General features: G+C 40.8%; 1 pseudogene; it reads right to left on the reverse strand.

The window, feature by feature from the left end:
* Nucleotides 1–7,960: 7,960 nt before the first annotated feature.
* On the reverse strand, nucleotides 7,961–8,416 carry LOC102023172 (annotated as a pseudogene).
* Nucleotides 8,417–14,227: the final 5,811 nt, after the last annotated feature.

The following is a 14,227-nucleotide window of genomic DNA, read 5'->3' on the forward strand; positions in this document are numbered from 1 at the left end:
AAAAAAAAAAAAAAAAAAAACAACAACAGATAAATTGTGTTATAAAAGAGAAGTGGAGGGAGAACCTATGATTAAAAGAGATTAAAGTGACACAGTAACTATGTGCAGTGTGTGGACATTATTTGGACCCCATTAAAATAGCCCACAAAGCAAAGAAAGAAAAATTTATAGCACTTGTGAAGCAATTAGACCTATGACTACCAACAGAACAATTGATATTATTAAGAGCTATTTCAGCACCGGGTGTGGTGGCTCATGCCTGTAATCCCAGCACTTGGGAGGCTGAGGGAGGAGGATCACCATGAGTTTGAGGCCAGCCTGAACTACATAGTGAGATCTTGTCTCAAAAAAAAAAAAAAAAAAAAGACAGATATTTTAGGTGTAATAATTGTACATAGCTATGTTTAGAGATGTGTACTGAAATATTTATGGATGTGATGATGTTGTGTCTGAGATTTGCTTCAGAATAATGTGGGAGGAGAGGAAGTGGATGCGGGTGTAGATGACAATCCACGGTTGTCACGGATTGATGGTTTCGGTGTCCTTGATGGACACAAGAGAGGCTCATTACACTATACGGTCTATTTTTGTGTCAGCTTGACCTTCTCCATAAATGAAATAATTAACATTTATGATACAGCTAACACAGTTTGATTGCAGGTGATCATCTCCACCCTAGCAATTGTGAAAGATTTATCTTAAAGACTTAAAAGTTTCACCTGAAAGATGGTTGAACATTTCAAATGCTAGAAATCTTCATCTACAGTTTCTTCCTCCTACACAATGTACCATAATTGACATCCTGGCCCTTGAATTTGTGTGCAATCATATACAAGACGAAGTAAATTGTCAGCTCACTCTGAGTCTCTGACTGCAGCTCAGCCATGATTACCTGGTTCCTTCCAGTTCAGAGTTGCAGCCTCAGCTGAGGCTTTGCCTGCTACGGAGACAGGGGCTAGGCCCCTGCAGCCCACTATTTCTGTTCTTTTGGGTCTGTTGTCCTCCAGCCACTGGCCTTCATGATGGTCTTTGTGTTTTGCTCCAGCTTCAGGACACTTACATTTGTTTTTCTATTCTAGAGGCTGCTTCTTTAAACCTTCTTATGGCTTGTCCCTTCCTTTGCCTGGGTGGATCCTTGGATTTGGGTGTCCACATGTTATCAGAGAAGTCTTCTTTCTGTCATATATAAAAGAACGCTACACATTCCAACGTTTACCTTATTTTTTCAAAAATAGCATTTATCCCTCCTTAAAATGGATGATAAATTTATGTGTTTGTATCTTTACTTTGTTTCCTTCCTTTCCTCCTCGAAGGAATGTTAGCTTCATGAGGGCAGAGACTTTATCTCTGTTACTTTGCACCATAGTTGAATAAGTACTTGTTGGATAAAGTAATGAATGGCCCTTCCAAGACTACTCTGATAATATCTTCTCTGGAGAATGAAAAGTGAAAATACTACTAACCAGCCACTTCCTAGCTAAAGTCCCAGGTATAGGCTTAAATTATGGAGCTCATGCAAATCTCCACATAGGATGCCAGGGATTCTTCTCTCAAAAGATCCTGGTACTTGGTGCACAGAGATTGTCATCTGGCTCCAGGAAATGAGACCCACAATCTATTATAGAATGATGACTTTACCTTAACCTTCCCAATGATACTCTGGAAAGAAAGTAATTCATCCCAGAAAGGGAACTCATTCTTAATCTATAAATACTATTTGGGTTGCTGAGGAGCTAGGGTTTGAATACAGCCCTGTGCAGAAATCTCAAGTGATCTTTAGACTCTGCAATCTTGTATCAGTTTCCTCAGTGAGGGATCCTATATTGCAATGAAAAAATATCAGTGAAGCTTAAGAGCAATAAATAACACACAGTGGCTCCACTTTATAGCTTTATAGCGTTTAGCCCAGGTTGGATGAAGATGTTTCAATTGAGCAGCAACCAGGGGGAGCTGTCATTAGCCTCCACCTCCGGAGATATGGAAGATGGTACAGGAAGACCGAGGTGGGACACCAGTCCCAGCAGGCAGGGCAGACCCTTGTGTGAGTCACAGTATCTATTAGTGAGGAGTGACTATTGGAATGACGTGTGTCTTGGTCAGTCTCTCATGCTGAGACTTAATATCCAATACCTACAGTTTAAAGGAGGAGAGGTTCATTTTGGCTCACAGTTTAGGTTCATGGTCATCTGGCTCCAATGCAGGGACAGGATGGCGGAGAGACATGATGGAGGAAAAGATGCTCAACATGTGCTGGCCAGGAAGCAGAGCAAGAAGAGAGGAGCTGGGGACAAGTGTACACCTTTCTGGTCATACCCCCAATGACCCACGTCCAACCAGCTCCCCGCAACAGCACATGCTAAAACCCCAAGATTTAATCACCTTCCAACACATGAGCATTTGAGGGACATTTTAGATCTAAACATACCAATGTGGGAGCTGTGTGTGGTGGTGCATGCCTGTAATCCCAGCACTTGGGAAGCTGAGGCAGGAGGATTGCCACAAATTCGAGGGCAGCCTGGGCTACATAGTGAGTTCAAAGCCAGCCTGAACTGCATATCAAGACCTTGTAACAAACAAACAAACAAACAAACAAACAACCATAACAACACGGGAGCTTCATAGTGCACACAAGAGAGGAGAAAAAGACTGTCTGGGTCAGTCATGTTTCATTCCAATGAGTCGACTTAAAACATACACACATATTACAGTTCAGTGGCTTACAACATCCATGCCAGATTTGTGTATCTTACCTGTAGGTATTTAAGTTAGCTATGGTGGTTCTGCTTTGGGCTGTGGTTCTGGCCAAGTCTAGCCCACAAATTTCTCGTGTCAGGACCAGTAGCTTCTCTAAGCTGATGGCAGAAGTTCAAGAAACGCAGCCAAACCATGCAAGCATAATAAAAACCTCTGCTCAGATCACACCTATTACTATTTCATTGTCAAACAAATCACATAGTCAAGTCGAATATCCATGGGTCATGAAATTATACTTCGTCTTCTTCAATGAGAAACCCTGAAAAGTCACATGGCAAAGGCTGTGGATATTTCATTCTATTGCAGGGAGAGAGTAAAGCATTGAGAGCAGAAATCCAGTCTCCCACAGGGCCCATGGTGGCTGTTTGGAGGCACAAGTAAGTTACCATGGCGACATCTTGACTGAGAGGAGAGAAACTGAACAGCGCATAAAGCCGGAGGATTGTTCCTTCGTTACTGTCACTTTGATACATATTCCTTGATTTGCACCCTCCAGGCTAAAATTTGAACCTCTTTGGTTTTCACCTCTAGGCTAAATGTGAGTCTAGGGAAGCTCAAATTATAGGACTATGAACAATCTAGCTCTGGCAGGAAGTAACACTGCGAATGTGAACACACAGAGCTTGCAGACTGTGGCGTTAGCCAAACAGCCACATACTGCTATAGTGAAATGCAGCAACCAGGCCTGGTGTCCATTTCAGGTTTGTATAAAATTACAGATCAAGTTAGTTCTTTGCTATGGTTTGGATATGTTTTAAGTGTGTCCCCCAAGGGTTCATGTGTTGGAAGTGTGGTGTTAGTGTAGCAATATTAACAGGTGGTAGAATGTTTATGGCAGAGACTAGTAGCGAGTCATTGGGGCAGATTCCCTCAGAAAAAATTGAAATTTTTTGTGGCGCCTTCATGAATTTTCAAGAGAGGATTGTTATAAAAGAGCAAGTCTAGCCCCTCCCCAGTATCTACCTTCTTCCTTCTCCCTGGGATCTGTCCCTGTCGCAGGTACTCCCCTCACAAGGCCATTCTCCGTGATGTAATGCAGCCGAGGGCATTTATCAGAGCAGGTGTCATGCTGTTTAAACTTTCATCCTCCCAAACTGTGAGCTGAATAAACCTCTTCTTTTATACATTACCCAACCTCAAGTGTTTTTTGTTGTAGTAACAGAAAAATGGTAAATATATTCTTTCTTGTTCTTCATTTATGAGCCTTGCTCTGTGGTGACTTCTTTTTATGTCTAAGAATTATAGCACCTGTTAGTTTCAACATAGTGGGGGACTAAGGGTTTTCCATAACTGATATTTCCACGGGCCGGCCTGGACTACACAATGAGACCCTGTCTCAAAAAACAAAACAAAAAAATAAATAGATCAAAATTGTTCTATAATTTATTACCAGTCTTACCAATTACAGGCGCTCAACATAATTGAAGTTTTTCTTAAAGACTCAGTTACTTAGGTCTGTCACTATGCAGCACAAGTTTCTCATTCTCTGTGTATCTGTGCTCCCTGTTAACAGTCCTTGAGGAATATCCTTTAAAGAGGAGATTAAAAAAGGGAATTGTCTTACTATTGCTAGACCAGGAAGATTATCTGGGATTCAGCACAATGTCTTCAGATTTAGAAAATCTCAGTAGATGAAGGAGATGCTCCAGGAGGAACCAAGTTCAAGAAACTGCTGAGAGCCAGGTGTGGTGGTACATGCCTGTATCCTCCAGCACTTGGGAGGCTGGGGCAGGGGGACCGCCATTTGTTTATGCCAGCCTGGCCTACATAGCAAGACCCTGTGTCAAAAAAAAGGAAAAGAAAAAGAAAAAAAAAACTGAGAAAGGTCTTTAATCTTTAGGAGAACTCATAATAGAGTGGGCAATCATATGTGAAGGCTGGGATAGATTTAAAAAAAGGTCAGGATGGAATTTTGGGACTGAGGATGTAGCTCAGCAACGTAGTGCCTGCCTGGCAAGTGTGAGATCCTGAATTTGATTCCCAGTGCCCCCCAAATAAATAAATAAATAAATAAATAAATAAATAAATAAAGTTTTATCAATCAATAGAGTTTTATCAAGCCTTAAGAAGGAAGGAAATTCTAACACATGTTGGACCATGAGTGAACTTTGAAGAAATTAAGGTGAAAGAGGCCAGAAAAAAAAGGATAAATATAGTATGATTCCACTTATGTAAGGTACCTAAAATAGTCAACTCTAATTTGATGGAAAAGTAGAATGGTCATTGCCAGGGGGTCGGGGGAGGAGGGGACGGAGTTATTGTTTAATGGTTGTGTAGTTTTCATTTGGGAAGATGAGAAAAGTTCTGGAGACGGTGGCGATGATGGCTGTGTGATGGGTAATTTTGTAAAAGTGCAAGCCTGACTAGTTTAAAGGAGTTCCACATAGCTGATAAAATGTTACCTCTGTGTGTGTCCATGAGGGTATTTCTGGAAAAGATTAACACTGAATTAGTGAACTGAGAAAAGAAGCTGGTCCTCCCCTGTGCAGGTGAGCATCATTCATCCTTTGTGGGCCTCAGCAGAAAGGTGGAGGAAAGGTGAATTCACTCTTTCTGCTTTGGGTTGGGGCGCCCACTTTTGGCTGCACTTGGACTTCAGTGCACCAGCTTCTCAGGCATTTGGACTCCTGGACTTACACTATCACTCACCCCAGACCTCCAAAAATTTGAGGCCTTTGGCCTTACATTGAATTATACAACTGGCTTTCTTGATCCAGTTTTCAGATGGCAAATATATGACTTCCTGGCTCTCATAAACACGTGAGCCATTTCTTCTGATACATTCCTATTATAAATATAATAAGAAATACTACATTGGATTTGTTTCTTTGGAGAGCTCTGACTAATACACACACTGGTAGGAATGTACTTAGTGTCACTAAACTATACCTTTAAAGGGGCAAGTGTTTTGTTATGTATATTTTATCACACTTGAAAAAATTCTATTTCTACAATACAGATTTGAATATACTCTCCCTCCTATCATGACATCTCAGAGAAAAATTAAAGTCCAAAAATTGTTTAGGCAAAATCCACTTTTTCCTCTCTGATTTCTTATTATGTTCAGTTTGCCTGAGGGCTCTCAGACTGGTACCCAGCAGAGGGAAGTTCATTTCTGGCAGAGGCCCTCTTGCTGGTGTCTGCTGGAACAAGTGTTGTTCGTTGAAGACCTCAAATTCTGAATTTGCTCAGCAATAAGATTCTAATATGCCTGCCTCCCTTTCAAACACTCCATAAAGTAAATAGGAGTCACAAGAGTGTCATCGCATAGTCTCATACTAAACTGTACTTGTTTTGTTTTTAGGCTTTTTTTTCCATACCTTTCTATCAATAGACTTTACTAACATGCTATTTGCTGCAAAGCATACAGGTTTCCCTAGTCTTTTGTTTCAGTTTTAACATCCTAAATTTAAGGTTACTTCTGGATCCAACACATAAACTAACCTAAAAAAATTAGTCAGAGTCAAACTTTATTTCTAGCTATCCTCTTTTGAAATTATCATTTAGGTTTGTAGTTGATATTTCTGCTACCAAGTAGCAAACTATTTTTTCATGCCTGCCGTGGAATATCCCCAGCCCCACAGTATATTATTATACTTGATAATCTTCTACACTAAAGTACATGTCAGTGCCTTAAGAATTTACTAAAAATACACAACTTAACTGCTTTTAATTAGCTGGAAAGTATTAGATTTTCTAAGAGGAAATTACTTTTTTTATTTTCAGAAAAAGCTGATCTATATGAAAGGAGTTTTTTGGTTTTGAGATTTTGGTGGTACTGGGGATAGAACCCAGGTGGTCTCTACTAGGGAGCTTTATTCTCAACCTTTGTTGTGTATTTTCTGTTTTGAGAGCTTAAAAAGTTGTCCAAATTCGACTTTGTGATCCCACAAATAGCTGAGGTTACATTTGTGTGCATGGTACCACAACCAATTTCAGCTCATTTTAATAAGAAAGAAGCTGAAGATTAAATTTACAGATGTTATGACAGCTCTGCTCTAAGACAGAGAAAACACTAAATTCAACTCCAGTTCATCTTTTCCCATGTCTAAGTAAAGATGATCTATCATAGTTATTTTTGTTTTTTTTTTTAGATAGGATCTTGCTACGTAGTTCTGGCTAGCCTTGAACTCACTTATGTAGCCCAGATTGGCCTTGAACTCACCGAGATCCTCATCAGCCTCTCTAGCATGCTGGGATTACAGGGGTGCGCTACCACACTCGGCATGATTTATATATATATGTTTGATTTCAGAATTTATTGGAACTCATTTTAATTATTAGAAGATAACTCATGCACTATATCTAAATACATTACAAAATTTTCATTGCATTGCTCCATGTTTTTCTATTTTATAGCATCTTAGTTGGGTGGAGGAAGACTGGAATTGCCTGATTTTAAGAGTTAGATCGAGCTCATAGTGAGTGTTTTAATATACATTTAAACAAGCGAAGTATATTGAAAAGGGACTGTGAGGGAAGAACGAAAGTTATAAAGGGAGTTTTTTAGTAAAATGAGAATACAACACTTTGGATTGCCCAAAAGGCACAATACACAGAGCTCTTAAGTCATGAAGATTACTTGTTGACCATCTGGCAAACAGGTATAGCCCCAAAAGTTGTAACTAGTAACCTTCCAAAATTGCTTCTAAATTAAGTTCTTAAACTGTAGCAATAAACAAAACAAAACACAATACACTTAAACAATATTGCAGTTTATAAAAAACCACATTTAAGAAAAACTTATTCATTAAGAGTTATATAAAATGTTTTGACTAAGCTATAAATGTTTATCATGTAATTATTTGCGTAACTAGTAATACTTATCAGCAGCTATAAGATCAGAATTTAAAAAAACACAAAAAGATAAAAATACTTAGTTCCATCATTTACCTGTAGAATATATTCATTTATGCCTATATTTCAGCATTTGCTATATCATTATTCTTCCAATTTTAAAAGTTACATCCAAAAGATAAGGCAAAACCACCTATGAACTGGCATATTTGCTTATTTGTGTTTGTGAAACGTCCTTAATTTGTTGGTGTGGCAAAGAAATGTCAACTCTGCTATGAAAAAAATGGAAAGTAATCTGCTTTGCAATTAACTTTATAGTTCAATTGCATACAGGCAGCATGCTATATATGGAAAACCTACTAACTGAACTACAAGCATTACATCCTGAAAAACTAACAGTTTTTTATAATTAACAATCCAGGAAGTTCGCAACCATCAGCAGTTCTAGTGCTATCTCATGTGCGATGGGAAATTCGGGAATCTTGGTGGAGCTGTCAGTGTGGTGAACCTTGTAGGTAGACAGACTTTTGAAAGCACGTGTGAAGGGATCTCTCTAAAATTGACCTCATCAGTTTCATTTTCAGCAAACTGACCTGGGCCACTCAACATGGCATTTATTGTTCCTGATGTGAGTGCGTTTTCTCTTTTTACAATGAATTCATGGGCTGGGGATGTAGCTCAGCGGCACAAGCACCTTCCTGGCAAGCGCAAGTTCCTGAGTTCGATTCCTGATAGCAAAAAAAAAAAAAAAAAAAAGAATGCCATACATTGAATTCATGACCATCTGAACATCTGAAGATATGAATTTGACATACATAGCATCAGGGCCTTCACAGCCCCCATAGGTTTTCTCCTCTCTATCCATTATGTTCTTATATAATTCTACTTTCTTATAATTCTAGTTTCTCAGCGGCACCATGGCAACCACAGCCAAGTCTCTTCCTACCCTGCAGCCCCTACTCCAGGGCCGCCCTGTACCCCTAGCTGCCTACCCCCGTGGGTTCCGGGCCAGTCTCACCAAACTATATTCGGAAACTCAAGTAATTCCAAGCTCTCCGCTACCCAGCTCCACCTCTTCATATTTCTAGATACACAAAGCCTACTCTAAAAGTGTGTCTATGAGAGGTGAAATTGTGGGATAATAGAGAGGGAGAAAAGGTTGAGAAATCTTTTTTTTCCAGCCCTACCAGAACGCTAGTCATTCTAAGTCAGCTCTCTGGCAACCCTAACCTCATCAAAAGTCAAATTAGAGAACTATACACTTAATCTCTCCAGAAGAAAAATGGCTCCTCCTTTGGAGGTTGGCATTTGAAGCCCTCCTAGCCTTTTGCAGTTGCCATGTTTGATTTGAAATTTCTTTATTAGCCATCTGCCTGATTTCGAACCTCTTAATTTCACTTTCCCCTTGTGTTCCTGGCCACCCTGTGGTCTGACCAATGTTCCAGCCTCCACGTTCTCTCCGTAAGAGGCATTTTAGCCTGTATGCCTCTTGCAGCACTAGAATTGCTCGGGCCTGGGTTTCAGAAGAGATGCCCCAATGAAAGCCATTCCAATTTTTCAGTCACCAGCATTCATTGGAAACTGTCCCTGGGCCTTGAGAATCTGCCTGTTTTCCCAGTCCTCCCTTTTGTTTCAGCTGGAATTGTCCTCGACAGACTAAACTGATGCTTCCCTTGATGGCTGTACCCCTGCCATCTGTTCATGCTCAAACCCTAAGCTTGCTTGAGCTTTTCACATTTTTCACATCCTGTGTTTGCTTTTCAGCTCTTGAATGACTTTCTTCTTCCATGACTTTTTCTGCAATAGTGTTATATGCTTCTGGGGCTCCATATCCCCTGTAGTTTCCAAACTCTTTCATGAAGCTTTTGAGCAATTTATCCAGCTTTTTATGTTGGCTCATTCTCTTCTCTAACAAGTACAGTTCACTGCACTTGAATGCTTTTACCTCTACACACTGTTTGCTCTCAGGCCCAGTTTTGTTTGTTTGTTTTGTTTTGTTGCTGCACTGGGGAGTGATCCAAGGGCTTTGCACATGCCACACAAGTGCTTTACTACTGAGCTACAACCAGCCCAGATGTTGGTTTGTCTAACATAATTCTCTGCTATTTATTTTGTAGGATCCCAGACACAAAGACATAAAGTCAATGAGTTCTGGGTTTTCTGAAAGCATTTTCAAACAAACAACAATAACAACAAGTTCTAACATCTCTTCCTGCAACAAATAATTCCATCCTGGGGGCAAGCACTGTATGAGCCCCTTTTCTGTTGCTGTACCAAAATATCTACCCGGATTCAACAGTGTGGGGTTGGCATTTGCTGGTCCCCAGTGAGGGTCTCATAGAGGTGGTATCACAGTCGGGGAGGATGTACAGAAGAGATCACAGAGAAAGACAAAGCCAAAGAGAGATTCAAGGTCCAGTTTTGTGCTGTTTTTAACTCACTCTTGCAGGACTAACCAGGATCCCATGAGAACTATACTAATCTTTCTGAGCATGAGGCCTCCAATGACCTAATTACCTCCCAGTAGTCCCCACATCTTACAGGTTTACCATCTATCAACATCAGCACAGTGGGACCAGGCCTCTGATATGTAAAACTTTGGGGCACACACTCTAACCATATCCAAAACATAGCACGTGTTCTCTATTCAAAATGTTTAACAAAGCCTCAACTTGACTAACTATTGTTCTAGCTATTGTTCATTTCTATCTGGTTTCCTTATCCCTAGAGCTCTACTTGGAGTCTGCTGTATTTGGAGTGTGTTCCCCACCGTTCATGTGTTGGGAATTTGATCTCCATTTAGGGGTGTTTAAGCATGTGGGCTCTGTCTTCACAAATGGATTAGTGCTGTAAGCACAGAAGCGCGTTCCTAATAAAAGGAACTTTTCTAAGCTCCCCACTACTTTGCCGTCCCTTGTCCTCTTGCCTTTTGTGATGAATGACACAGCAAAAAGGCCCTTACCAAATGTTAGCCCTTAGTCTTGGATTTAGCAGTGTGCAGAATCATGAATAAATAAATTTCTTTTTATTATGTTACCCAGTGTCTCAGTTACTTTTCTCTTGCTGAGACAAAATACCTGACACCCACAAGTCAAGGGAGGAAAGGTTTATTTAGCTCACAGTTTCACATATTTTCAGTCTATAGCTGGCTAGCTTTAAAACAGGGTGACATGGCAGAGGGGCATCACAAAGGAGAAACAGTTCGTGGTGTGGAAGAGGCAGAAGGCAATAAGCAGCAAGCAACAGCAGCAAGCAGCAAGCGTGCCTCTCCCTTTTATCCCTTCCAGGCTACCTGCCTTTTGGGTAGTACCACCCAAACCTAGGGTCGGCTTTCCCATTACCCATACCCAGAACTATGCTAAACTGATCAGAGGACTAATTAAGGACACCCGTAATCCCAAGATCACGTGTCCTAGATCCAACCACCTCTGAAAAGCTCCACCTATGACCATGTGAGGTTTTGGGGGGGGGTTACATCTAGATACAACCCATGGCACTCAGTTTATATTATTTTGCTATAGCAGCTCAAAGTAGTCAAAGACAGACTACATTCTACACATATTCATTCCTATCTGCAGCAAGCGTTCACCCAATGTTACGTTCTGGTTATGTAAAGTCTTACTTTCCCAGTTTTTAAAAACTGTATAAAATATGTATAACATAACATTTATTATTTTAACCACTTTTAAGTATATAGTTTGGTGGGATCAAGCACATTAATGTTGTATACCATTACCCATCTTTAGAACTTTTTCATCATTTCAAACCAAAATGTTGGATCCAGTTAAACAATAACTCTCCATTTCTCCTTTCCTTCTTCCCTTCTCCCAGGCTATGTTAACCACCATGCTACTTTCTCTATGAGTTTGGCTATCCTAGGTTCCTCATGTAAGTGGGATCGTACAGTATTTCTCCTTTTGTGACTAACTTTTCTCACTTAGCACAGTGTGTTCGAGTCTTACCCACATTGTAGCTTATGTCAAAATTTCCTTCCTTTTTAGATTATAATATATGTACATACATACATATTAGCAATATTCCCATTTCCAAGTGTATAATACTATTAAAGTGTGTATATGTAGCACATTTCCAGCTTAGTCTCAAAGTTAATGGACTACCTTGTTCCGTATTTGAATATTCTGAGGTCAAAATATAAACCATTCCCGTTCATGCAACAGATCTACAAAAGTAAAGTGGTGGTTATTGAAAGAATGCACTCATGAAGATGCGGCCAGGAATGTTCTGATAAATGCCTGACCTCTTCTTCCAAAGGGAGATAATGAATCAGCTATGCTCAAGCAGATTTTGGGCTAAAAGGGCTGTAAGAACAAAAAACTGGAAAAAGTACAGGGTATGCTTGATTTCCCTGGCATAGAATTTATTAGATTCTAAAGGGTTACTTCTGTTTTGTCTCTTACACTTCAGCCATGCATTCATCCCTACAAGAACAGGACTGTTTTGCCTGGTTGGTCCAAGGGACTGGCCACCTCAATTCAGTTCTTTCCCTGCCATCTTCCAATGCATCTGCTTGGAGGACATCCAGGGCTTGCTGCTGTTCTGTAGCAAACTCTGAAGCCTGGTTTATGTACACATTGGATTTCCAGGGATGCCTATGGCCCAATGGTAAGTCTATTCATTCAGGAGTGAAACGCTAGCAAGTCCTTCCAAGGCACCATTATACCATGTTTTCTAATCAGCTGTTAACAACACTGACATTTTTATTTCTGTCAGTTTTTGATGTACATACATCTGCTTCCACTGTTTTATTTCTTCATTGATTCCAAAACTTGGGGAAAGAAATATAGAGTGAAGCAAAATTTTCCCTCTGCCCTCTGAAGGCTCACTGGAATGAAATGACATTAGATAGATTAAATAGGAGAAAAGGCATACAAGTTTCTTAATATGCAAAAGGGAAAAAAATCACAGCATAGGAGAAAATGAAAGAAGTGTGATTACCTACTAGCCCAACATGATCTGGAAACTTAGGTGCCCATTTTTCTATCAGGAAGAGGGAGAATGAAGAATGTTATGGGAATAGTAAGTGATTTTTTGAGGGTAACTCAGTGGACTTGGAGAACATAGAGTGCCAAGGAAAAAGTCTGTTGTACCCATAAAGTAGACAATGGATTGTAAGTTATTTTCTATGGGGCTGAAATAGAAGAAAATGGTGCATGGTGAAAGTCTTCTCATGTGTGTTGACAGACTTCAATTTTTCTTCTTACAGTATGAATTTAGTTAATGAAAGCACAGGGGAGGCACTAGAAGTAACTGCTTCTTTGGCGAGTCTGTCCTTTAGGAGGATAGGGAATTTTGCACGAAGCTTCTCCCTGTGCTTGAGGAATAAGAAGCAGTCCATGCTTCCCAGGAGACAGAAATGACACGGTGAGAGGGCACTGTGGAGGAGACCTACTCACCTTCTAGCAGCCTGAATGCATAGAGAGAAAGGTTGAAGCCCAGGACAAAAATACACCCTTTCAGATCACGCCCTCCGTGGCCTCCTCCTGATGGCACATTCAGCTATGAACTCATCGATAAAATAATCCACCAATAAGTATAGTGCCCCCACGATCCAATCACTTAAAAGCCCCACCTCTGAACGCATGAGACTTCTGGGGGTATTTTGATCTGAACCATAACAGAGACCTTAAAAGCAGCCTCAGAATCGACCTTGTCATGATCTTACTATGTAGCCCCAGCTGGCCTGGAACTTACAGCAGTCCTCCCACCTCAGCCTCTGGGGTCCTGGGATTACAGGAGTGCATCACCATGCTCAGTGACCCAACCATGTATGGACTACACATTGAAATCGTGAGCCAAAATAAATTTCCTGGTAAAGTTCGGTACTGAGTCTTTATTTTTTCTCTGTGATGAAAAATCTGACTAATGCAGCCTCTTAACTTCCTTTAGATCAAATTTCTCAGCATGCTAAAACTGCAAATTTTGAAGGTGTTGTTCTCTGAGGCCCAGTAGAAAAAAGGAGTATTATTTTGGCTTTCTAAACTTAATAGAGTAGTATACAACAATTAGAAGAACTAAGTGAGGGGGCCGGGGATATAGCTCAGTGGCACAGTGCCAGCCTGGCAAGCACAAGGTCCTGAGTTCGATTCCTGGTACCAAAAAAAAAAAGAACTAAGTGGCTCCGTGTGTATATATACATGGAAAATTTGTTGATATAACAACTCTTATAGCCGGGCATGATGGTATATGCTTGTAATCCCAGTACTCAAGAGACTTAGGCAGGGATTGCTGGGGTACATAGAGAGTTCAAGACGAGCCTGAACAGCTGGGTGTGGTGGCTTACCCCTGTAATTCCAGCACTTGGGAGGTTGAAATAGGATCATTGCTAGGAGTTTGAGGCTATCCTGGTCCCCTTAGTGTGTTCAAGGCCAGCCTGGACTACCTAGTGAGATGCTGCCTCACCACCTTCCCCACCTCAAGGCCAGCCTGAATTATACAGTGAGACCCTATCTGAAAAAACCAACAAAAAACCCATCCAAAACCCCAAAGCAAGCAAACAAACAACAAAACCCCACAACCAAGCCAAACCAAGTCTTTTTGTTAATTTAAAATACCAAGCTGCGCGGTTCCCTGGAAGGATGCTTCCGGCGCACAGGGAGCTGTGGGCGGGGAGCGCCAGCCTTCGGGCTGGCTAGCTTTCTGCCTGCTGGCTCCAGGT

Source organism: Chinchilla lanigera, unplaced genomic scaffold (genome assembly GCF_000276665.1).
Source record: "Chinchilla lanigera isolate Chin_1 unplaced genomic scaffold, ChiLan1.0 scaffold00025, whole genome shotgun sequence".
NCBI classification, from domain to species: domain Eukaryota; kingdom Metazoa; phylum Chordata; class Mammalia; order Rodentia; family Chinchillidae; genus Chinchilla; species Chinchilla lanigera.